At 38.4% G+C, this 10,836-nt stretch overlaps 1 pseudogene; it reads left to right on the top strand.

Annotated features, from left to right (window-relative positions):
- The first annotated feature begins 733 nt into the window (after positions 1-733).
- LOC110258486 lies at positions 734-2,203 on the top strand (annotated as a pseudogene).
- The last annotated feature ends 8,633 nt before the right edge of the window (positions 2,204-10,836 follow it).

A 10,836-nucleotide genomic window follows, 5' to 3' on the forward strand; every position in this document is an offset into this window, starting at 1 on the left:
CAACGGGAACTCCTTGATTCAGCATTTTTAAAAAGAGAGAAATGTAGATTAAATTGAAAATGAAGGCTTGAAATGTAATATTTTATTCATGAAGACTGAAGAGCTAGAAAGGATTCACATTTTTGATCCATTTCTAAATCTCACAATGAGCATGAAAAATTACGGGGAGATTTCCTATGGGAGATTTTTAATAGATGGGTATTTTCCCTTCCCAAATTAATCTTTCGAGGCTACAATAATAATTGAAATAGTTAAGAAATTAATTGTATGGTATTGTCTTTAATTTTAAAAGAATTTTCATTTTTTCATTCATATAATTTTAACTGAAGTTCTGTCTTATTCAGAGGTTACATAAAACATATGCCTATCAAAATAAGTAATCATTAATTATTAATTCACCCCCCTGCTCAGACAATATATAATTCTAATGGTGTATAAAAGCTTGTAATACATTTTCCCACATCAAGTATTCCCACATCAAGTAGCTGAGTTTTATGGATAATCACACAATCACACTATTTTAGAAAAAGTTCTAGTCCAAACTTGTAATACATTTAGTCCAAGCTTGTAACATCTATTATGTATTACATTAGTCCAAGCTTGTAATACATTGTAACATCTAGTCCAAGCTTGTAATACATTTTCCCACATCAAGTAGCTGAGTTTTATGGATAATCACACAATCACACTATTTTAGAAAAAGTTCTAGTCCAAACTTCCAGATTGACATATGAGAAAATTCAGACCCTAAGTTTAAGAGCGAACTCCCTAAGGTCATCTAAATAAAAATATAATATTAAATTTATTACTTTAAAAGAACCTACAAATACCAGACTTACTTGGCCATAATTTTTACTTGTACCATTAATTTTTTCAATTATTCATATAAATTCTCTACCTTGTTTACTTCTGTATCTCATCAAATTTTTACTCTATGTTGACACATTCCTTCTCCTTCTTCTCCTCCTCCTCCTCTTCCTCCACCTACTCTTCCTCCTACCCTCTCCTCCCTCTCCTTCTCCAACCCCAAAATCAGTTTAGGATTTGGGCACTGAAGGACTATGGGCCAAAGAAACTCTACTTCTCTGCATGATTTCATTCTGCTGGGCTTCTCTGACCATCCCAAACTGGAGATGGCCCTGTCAGGAGTTGTCGCCACCTTCTACTTGATCACACTGGTCGGTAACACAGCCATCATTCTTGCGTCTCTCCTGGACTCCCACCTCCACACACCAATGTACTTCTTCCTCCGGAATTTATCTTTCCTAGACCTATGTTTCACAACCAGCATCGTCCCTCAGATGCTGGTTAACTTGTGGGGGCCTCATAAGACCATCAGCTATGGGGGCTGTGTCATTCAGCTCTATGTTTATATTGGTTGGGCTCCATCGAGTGCCTTCTCCTAGCTGTTATGTCCTACGATCGTTTCACAGCTATTTGTAAGCCCCTCCATTATTTGGTAATCATGAACCCACATTTATGTCTCAAGATGATTATCATGGTCTGGAGCATTAGTTTGGCCAATTCTGTTGTACTATGTACACTCACTCTGAATCTGCCCAGATGTGGAAACAACCTTCTGGATCATTTCTTGTGTGAGTTGCCAGCTATGCTCAAGATAGCGTGTATAGACACCACAGCAGTTGAATTGTCTGTTTTTGCTTTAGGCATCGCCATTGTCCTTACACCACTCATCCTTATTCTTATATCCTATGGCTACATTGCCAAAGCTGTGCTGAGAATGAAGTCAAGGGCAGGCCAGCGGAAAGCAATCAATACCTGTGGATCTCATCTCACTGTGGTGTCTATCTTCTACGGAGCTATTATCTACATGTACCTGCAACCAGGTAACAATGCCTCCAGAGGTCAGGGTAAGTTTCTCACCCTCTTTTACACCATCATCACACCAAGTCTCAACCCTCTCATTTACACTTTAAGGAATAAAGACATGAAGGAGGCACTGAAGAAGCTGATGAGAGTTGATCACAAATCTACTAAATCAAAAAGGACCTGGAAGTCATAGAAAAAATTAATGTGATGGAGGCAATAATAAGGTTATCTAACTTTCATTTTTACTGAGGCAAGTAATCCCTAGATCACAGAGATCGATTTATGTAATAATTCTTGTATGCAAACACTTTGTGGATGCAAACAATATAACCACCCTACCTTTTTTGGCTTCTAATCATGACATCAATATCATTATCTTGAGTAATGGCTCTAAGTTACTTAAGCCTATTTACCTCTTTATCATGATACAAAGGAGTGAGAAGGCACAAATTAAAGGATTTTAAAGGTGACAAAAAAGGCTTACTCATTTCTCATTCATTCATGAAAGATTTATTTCATCATTGTCTCAATCCCAATGGAAAGAAAATATGACAAGTTGGAGGTGAGTTAGGCTTTTGACATAAATCTACATGGAATTTACATAAATTTTGAGGGATTGTACTAATATGTGTATGTAGTGGAATTTCATAAAATAAATATTTTCATTGTCATATATCATGTTATAATGTTTATATTTTTATGGGAAAATGTGATGATGAATAAAACTTTGGTATTTTTCTATGATCTAAAACCTATCTCTAAAAGACGCCTTTGTTTAATAATTGTAATCCTTATTAATAATTATAATCTGGATGGATTTGGAACTTTGGATACATTGTTGTAAAAGAAAAGGTAATATTTTCTCCTCTATCACATTACAATTCTTGAAATGTAAAGAAAGGAGGAGTCTTTGGATAATTTTCACTTCCCCAGTCTGAACGACAATAATGACTCACATAAAGCATGTTTAATTTGATAAAGAATAGTGTCGACGTTCTTATGGTCCACATAATACCTTTTTAGAGTTGCCTTCAGAAACAGCTCACCATCCCACAAAAAAAGGTTCACAGAGAGTACATAAGTTCTGTGCTTAAGTCTGCTCTTAACTTAGTACCATCTATAAGTAATAGGGCTAGAAAATACATTAAGACTTTGCTATCTTCAATTATCCAAGTACACAAAATACACAATAGTAATGGACTCAGGAGAAAATTACAGGTTATGCTCATCATTGTTTGTTTTCTTGCTTACACTTACTTTTATTTTCTTTTCCAGTCTTTGGCATTTGGGTTGCAAATTGAACCAAAATTTCAAATACTTAACCTCCCTTTTATTTCTCACAATTAATGGTTATATACTTGGAATTTACATTAAATTACAATAAATCCTTTCAAGACACTGAACTTCTATAAGCTAATCAGGACTTCCATAATTTAGTCAGCCTGATATCACACTTGTGGAATAATATGTCGCTTGAAAAATGTAAGTGTAATAGTAAGAGTAATCGTAATTAAATCTAATTTTCTCCTTGAGGAAAGGTTACTTTCCTAACTGAGTCTCACATCAACATCCATGAGAGTTTACCACAGATGCTCTAGCTCATCTAACTTAAATGCTCTACTAGCACAGTGTCAATATTCTTGCAGAAATAGAAAAGATTAATGAGGGGGAAAAATTGTATGATACAAACACATTAGACTAGGACTCAGAAGACCAGTCATTGAACCTCAATTTCTCTCCACTTGAGAAAAAAATTACTTAATTTGTTCCAAGCCTCTGTGTGTTTAATTTAAAATGGATATTAAAGTGATCTCCCTATTTTCCTGCCACTTCTTTCAATGGTTGCCTAAACTTAGCTTCACAATCTTTGTCTCTACACAGAACAAACAGTAGTGGATATCTCGTGTGTGTGTAGGCAGTGGAGAGACTTTCCAAATTGGGACAGTGCTGGGGGCCAGGCAGAGCACTGTCACTTGGAGCCAGCGGACTTTTCAAGCCAAGCAAATGATGAATCTGATTGACAGAATTAATTGCGTGCTTCCTGATCTCTGTATCATAAGTTTAAATGTGAAACTATATATGCAAGCAAAAGTAACACCATTTTATCTATTTGAAAAAACAACATTGCATAATATAATTAGAATCTACCCCCCAACGACTTAACCATACGTGCTAAATTATTTTGCACAGGCAAAAAGTACAAAGGCTCTCAGAAAAGTAATGGATAAGTCTGATTAGGAGGAAACAGAAATAGGTTTATGAAGTAGATGGCACTTGAGATGAACTCTAAAGGTTCTATAAGATCTGAAAACAGCAGAAAACATCAAGGTGAATAGGGTGTGGTAAAGTCATGGAGACTAAAAACCAGCACAGATGTCTCTTAGAACAAAGAATATAAGTAAAAAGCCTCAGAGATTAAAAATGTGTTTATAAACAGAAACCAGATTGAGCAATCAATAAGAATACATGGGAGTTCCCGTCGTGGCGCAGTGGTTAACGATTCCGACTAGGAACCATGAGGTTGCGGGTTCGGTCCCTGCCCTTGCTCAGTGGGTTAACCATCCGGTGTTGCCGTGAGCTGTGGTGTAGGTTGCAGACGCAGCTCGGATCCCGCATTGCTGTGGCTCTGGCGTAGGCTGGTGGCTCCAGCTCCGATTCGACCCCTAACCTGAGAACCTCCATATGCCGCGGGAGCGGCCCAAGAAATAGCAACAACAACAAAAGACAAAAGACAAAAAAAAAAAAAAAATAAGAATACATGAATGAAATGCCCACTGTGTGAAAGGTATTATGAGAAATCACCTTGTGTGTTTAAATGTTATATGGTCAACATTTGGGAACCACTGCTTTTGCTTTAGCAAAGAAATATGACAGATAAAGAAAATGCGGTATATATATATATATATATGTATATATATATATATATCCATAGTTATTATATGATTAATATGATGTAAACACCTGAAAAATCTATGCAATTATGTAAATAATAATATATTAATATATTATTTAGTCATAAAAAGGAAGGAGATGCTGCCATTTGCAAAAAAAAAAAAAAAAAAGATGGAACTTGAAAGCCTTAAGCTAAGTGAAATAAATCAAAGACTAATAGTATATGACTTCACATACACGTCAAATCTAAAAAAAGACTCAACATATTGATACAGAAAACAGATCGGTACTTGCCAGAGAGCAGGGCCCCACCCTGCTCCACGTATGGGAATTGGTAAAATAGGCAAAGGTGGTCAAAGGTGCAAACATCCAGTTATAAGATAAATGAGTCCCGGGGATGTAACATACAGCGTGGTGACTGTACTTAGCAATGCTATGTGGTTTATTTGAGAGTTGCTAAGAGGAAAACTTAAAAGTTCCCACCACAAGAAAAAAAAAAAATTGTAACTGTGTGTGGTGATGAAAGTTAACTCATTATAGTAACTACAACATTGTACACCTAAAACCAATACAATTTTATATGTCCCACTGATGTCTCAATAAAAGTTGAAATAAATTTAAGACAAATATCATAAAGAAAAGAACATATGTATTATTTAATATTCCTTCCACTAACGACATTCACTAATCAAGTAGCTCTGCCTGAAAATGATTCCCAAAAAAAAGAAAATCGTGAAATCAATGACCTTTCAATACCACTAAATCCAAACACCCATATGAAATTCATTTCATGCAATTTGATGTTACGTAAATACACAAACTGATGGACTGCCATAAATTTTCATGTGTATCTACTGTTTTGATTTTGCAAAGAAAGGCAAGTATGTCTGGCTAGTAGATGTATTAACCAGCAATTACATATCACAATGATCAGACATATTAAATATAAATCAAATTACTTTAGGTACCAAACATTGTACCTAACATAATGTCAGACATTACGACAAATTGGAAATATAAAGATTAATTTTGAAGAAAAAATCCTCCTGTACTGTTCCCAATTACTACAAGACTCAAATACATGGAAAAAAATCCGTGCAATTTTCTTTTTCAGGTTTGTTTCAGAGACATGCATAGGTAAGATGAAACTTAGGTCTCCTAAAGAAAGTATAATAATTATAAAATCCAAGAAAATCAAAATGGCAATAATATATGAGGTGTTGATATGGAGAAACCGTGCAAGAATTCTCTCTTATGCGGTGACTTGGAAGATGTTTCTAGTCCCCCGTGTTAAAGAGGAAAACCAGAGGCCCAAAATGACATCACTTGTGCTAAAGTCCATGATACCAAATCTAGATTTAATACCTAACCTAACTGCAGTTTCAACCTTCACCACCCATGTGATCTTAATCAACCAGTATGTGGAACTTTCTGGTCAGCACCAATGAGGTATAATCTGTCACATGGGCCCTCTCCATTCTCCCAGAGGAATAAAAGGCAACCGGCATGATAAAACCCTTGCCACTTTCTTCCCCCCAAAAGAGAAGATTTTCTGGCATGAAAACAATCTTTGCTTTTCTTTGGCTATTAACTAACTCCCTTACCCCACCTTTCTTCCTATAAAAACTTTCCTATTTGTAAAACCCCTTGTAATGCCCTTCTAGAGTTGTTAACAGATGTAGGAGACGTTACCCATTCCCCTGGGTGAGACGGTGCTCAGTTCATGAATCACCTAATAACGCCAATCAGAACTTAAAATTAATCCATGAAATTTGGGCTTGTATCACCTAAATAGACTCCTAAGGAATATTCTAGTGAATTATTTGTCACTAAAACAACTGGAAATGGAAGAAATATAAATGTCTTATCAAATGTATTGTGCTATCAAATTCTGGAAGGGAAAAAAAAAAAAAGCAAACACCACCCTAATCTCTCCTGGCACTACCAACAAATACAGATTTTTGGAAGAATGGACCAAACTAACCAGAAAAGAGACCATTTTAATAGAATGCTTGGATATGACACCAAAAGCACAAGCAGCAAAAGCAAAAATCAACAAATGGGCCTACATCAAACGAAAAACCAAAAGAGACAATCTACAAAACACAAAGGCAACCTACAGAATAGGAGAAAATATTTGCAAATCATGTCTCAGATAAGAGGCTAATATCCAAAATATATAAAGAACTCATTCAACTCAATAGCCAAAAAACAAACAACCCAACTGAAAAACAGTCCGAGGAAGTGAATAACATTTCTCCAAAGACGGCATACAAGTGGCCAACACATTTATGAGGAGGTGCTCAATTCACGGATCATCTGGGAAATGCACATCCAAACCAGAATGACATATCATCTTACACCTAGTAGAATGGCTAGCATCTGGGAGGCAAAAAATACAAGCATTTGTCAGGATGTGGAGAAAAGGGGAACTTTTGTGTATGTTGGTGGGAATGTAAATTGTTTGAGCCGCTATGGAAAAGAATATGAAGGGGTTTTTTAATTAAAAATAGAATTACCATATAACACAGCAATTCCACTTCTGGGAATATAGCCAAAGAAAATGAAAACAGGATCCCAAAGAGATACCTGAACTTCGATGTTTATTGCAGCATTAGTCACAATGGCCAATACATAGAAACAGCCCATTCTATGTCCATCAGTGGGTGAATGGATAAAGAAGATGTGATACCACACACACAAACACACACACACACACACACACACACACACACACAGGAATGTTATTCTGCTATGAGAAGAAAATCTTGCCATCTGTAACAACATGAATGGACTTTGAAGTCAGGATGCTAAGTCAGAGAAGTTAAGCAGAGAAAGACAAATCCTACTCATTACCACTTGTACGTGAATTCTAAAACAGACACTCTTAGAAACAGACAGTAGAATGCTGGCTGCCAGGGGCTAGAGAGCTGGGGAACTGAGATGTTTAAGAGTACAACTAGAAGGTTAAATAGTTCAGGAAATCTAAGGTACAGCATGGTGATTATAGTCAACCATATTCAAAACAAATGTTTCCACTGCTAAGAGACTAAGTCTTAAATGTTCTCGTCACAAAAAAAGAAGTGGTTATTATGTGGCATGATGGAGGTGTTAGCTAACATTATGGTGGTAATTATAATGTTATATTTAAATGTAACACTGTACATCTTGAACATACACAGTGTCATATATCAATCATATAACATTGTTTGCTACAGTCCTGTGGGATTCACGAATGTAAGGCCCATCGGTCATCAGAGCCTACCCATCTAGGGACCTGTCCCTTGGGCCGCGGTGAAATTTCTGAGGCACATTACTTGCATACAAGCTCCTTCCAGGGAGATACTGGTGATTTGGAGGGGACTACTGGGAGATGGCAGAAAAGGTGCCTACCAGTTTCCCCAGTCTCTGGGGCCGATCACAGCCAGCCACCAGATGTGGGCTAAATTAAAAGTCTGACCCTTAGGGCAGCTGCTTTTAAAGTTTGCCAATGGGCCTCTTTCAGGGAAAGCCTGGGAGATCAGCTTTTCTGTTTGCTCCCTCAACAGTCAACCCAGGGGAATGAGTCACGTCTCCTACATCTGTTAACAACTCCTCTTTCTTTGCTCTAGTCTTGAGGGTCTCATGGATGCAAGTCTCACTGGCTTTCAGAGTTAAGAGTTTGGAGGGTCCATCCCTCAGATGGAACTCTTGAAAGCTGGGGTGTTAAAAATGCGGTTCTGGAGTTCCCCTCATAGTGCAGCGGAAACAAATCCAACTAGTATCCATGAGGCTGAGGGTTCAATCCCTGGCCTCGCTCAGTGGGTTAAGGATCGGTGTTGCTGTGAGCTGTGGTATAGGTCACAGAAACAGCTTGGATCGGGCATTGCTATAGCTGTGGTGTAGGCTGGCAGCTGTAGCTCCGATTTGGACTCTAGCCTGGGAACCTCCATATGCCTCGGGTGTGGCCCTAAAAAAAAGCAAAAAAATATAGACATTTATGAGGTCCAAACCCTGGGCTCCTCAGGGAGGAATTGGGAGCTGGGAGTTTCTCCCAATTGTATAGTGCTCTGCCAGGGCAGGGCAGGGCAGGGGGGAGCTATGGTGAGGGGGTGTCTCAATCATTTCCACCCATCAGAACGTGAGTATTTTCTCATCCACTCAAGGTGTAGAGAAGTCACTCAAGTAGTTTCTGGATTTCTTTCAGAGAGAAATACTCTGTATTGTTGCACATTGGATGTGTCCATGGGAAGAGTGGAGTTCAGGAATCTCCTTTGTTGCCATCTCGGTTGGCCCCCATCTCAAGGAGTCTACATTTTGTTCTAGGTACATAAGAGTCTTGAAAGATTTCAGACAGGTAAACGAAAATATTTTATTTAGCTTTTTTTTTTTAACAACTCTTTTGGAGAGTCCTCTGGTGACCTAGCAGTTCAGCATCCAGCGTTGTCACTGCTATGGCACAGGTCTGATCCTGCCCCAAGTACTCCTGCATGCGCAGGAATGTTCCCCGCCCCCCTCCCCCACAAAAAAGGAAGAGTTTTGGCTGTCACGCAGAGAATGAATTAAGCAGGGATCAAGATATGAGGCCATTGAGTGATCCAGGAAAAAGAAGGCAGGTGCTCAGTGTAACAGTAGACATGGGAAGAACAGGTTAAACTTGGACTAGTTCAGACTTTCAAGGTGATGGCAGAGGAATAATTAAGGATGACTACGGTTTTTGGCCAGTGATAGGCAGATCTTTGTACCATAGACTATGATTAGGAAGATTGAGGTGATAGCAGATTTGGCACAGTGGGAATCAAGAGTTCTAGTTTAGCCATGTTTAGGTTCTTATTCTTTCTCTTTTCCCCTTTCGCCACACCCATGGCATGTGGAAGTTCCGGGCCCAGGGACTGAACCTGGGCCACCTGAGCTACGGCAGTGACCCTGCCAGATCCTTAACCCACTGAGCCACACAGGAACTCCTAGGTTCATATTCTTGTTAGACATCCAAATGTAAATGCAATTAGGTGGTCGGGATTACCAGTTTCATGCTTAGTGGAAAAGACTGGAAACATAAATTTGAAAGCCATCAACATGTAGCTGGCATTTAAAGCCCTGAAACTATATGATATTGTCCAGAGAAGCAGTATAAACAGAGAATAATATAGCCTCTGGGGAGGGCACGGGAATTAGATTCTGTATTTCTAAAATTTCCACATATCCCAGTTATTCTGAAGTGAAGCCAAATGGGGAAGCACTGCTAATAATTTCATTTAAATGGTCCCCATAAGTAAAGGGCTAAAGCAAGAAAGAAAAAATAGGGAAATAAAAAGGGTTCAGAAAAACACATCTCGATTTAGTCAAAGGGGTTCAAAAACACATTATATTGCATGTCTAAGACAAAAGCACTTGCTTCACAATCTGGATTTACCCATTCCCGGAAAACCAATGTGAAATTTTTCAAAAACTAAAGAATCCACAGAGTTCCCATGGTGACGCAGCAGAAATGAATCAGACTAGGAACCATGAGGTTGCGGGTTCAATCCCTGGCTTTGCTCAGTGGGTTAAGGATCAGGCGTTGCCCATCTTCTCAGATCCACCTCTTAGAGTACTGACAATAAAAACAAAAATAAACAAATGGGACCTATTCAAACTTCAAAGTTTCTGCACAGCAAAGGAAACCCTAAACAACACAAAAAGACAACTCACAGAATGGGAGAAAATCTTTGCAAGTGAATCAACGGACAAGGGATTCATCTCCAAAATTTATAAACACCTTCTGCAGCTCCATACCAAAAAAACAAACAACCTCATCCAAAAATGGGCAGAAGATCTAAACAGACAGTTCTCCAAAGAAGACATACGGATGGCCAGAAAACACATGAAAAGATGTTCAACATCACTCATTAGTAGAGAAATGCAAATCAAAACCTCTCTGAGGTGCCACCTTACACCAGCCAGAATGGCCATCATCCAAAAGTCTACAAACAATAAGTGCTGGAGAGGGTGCGGAGAAAAAGGAACCCCAGTACACTGTTGGTGGGATTGTAAATTGGTGCAACCACTGCGGAAAGCAGGATGGAGAGTCCTCAGAAAACTAAGCATAGAACGACCCTTTGATCCAACAATCCCACTCCTGGCCATCTATCCAGA

Source organism: Sus scrofa, unplaced genomic scaffold (genome assembly GCF_000003025.6).
Source record: "Sus scrofa isolate TJ Tabasco breed Duroc unplaced genomic scaffold, Sscrofa11.1 Contig2162, whole genome shotgun sequence".
Classification (NCBI taxonomy): Eukaryota; Metazoa; Chordata; class Mammalia; order Artiodactyla; family Suidae; genus Sus; species Sus scrofa.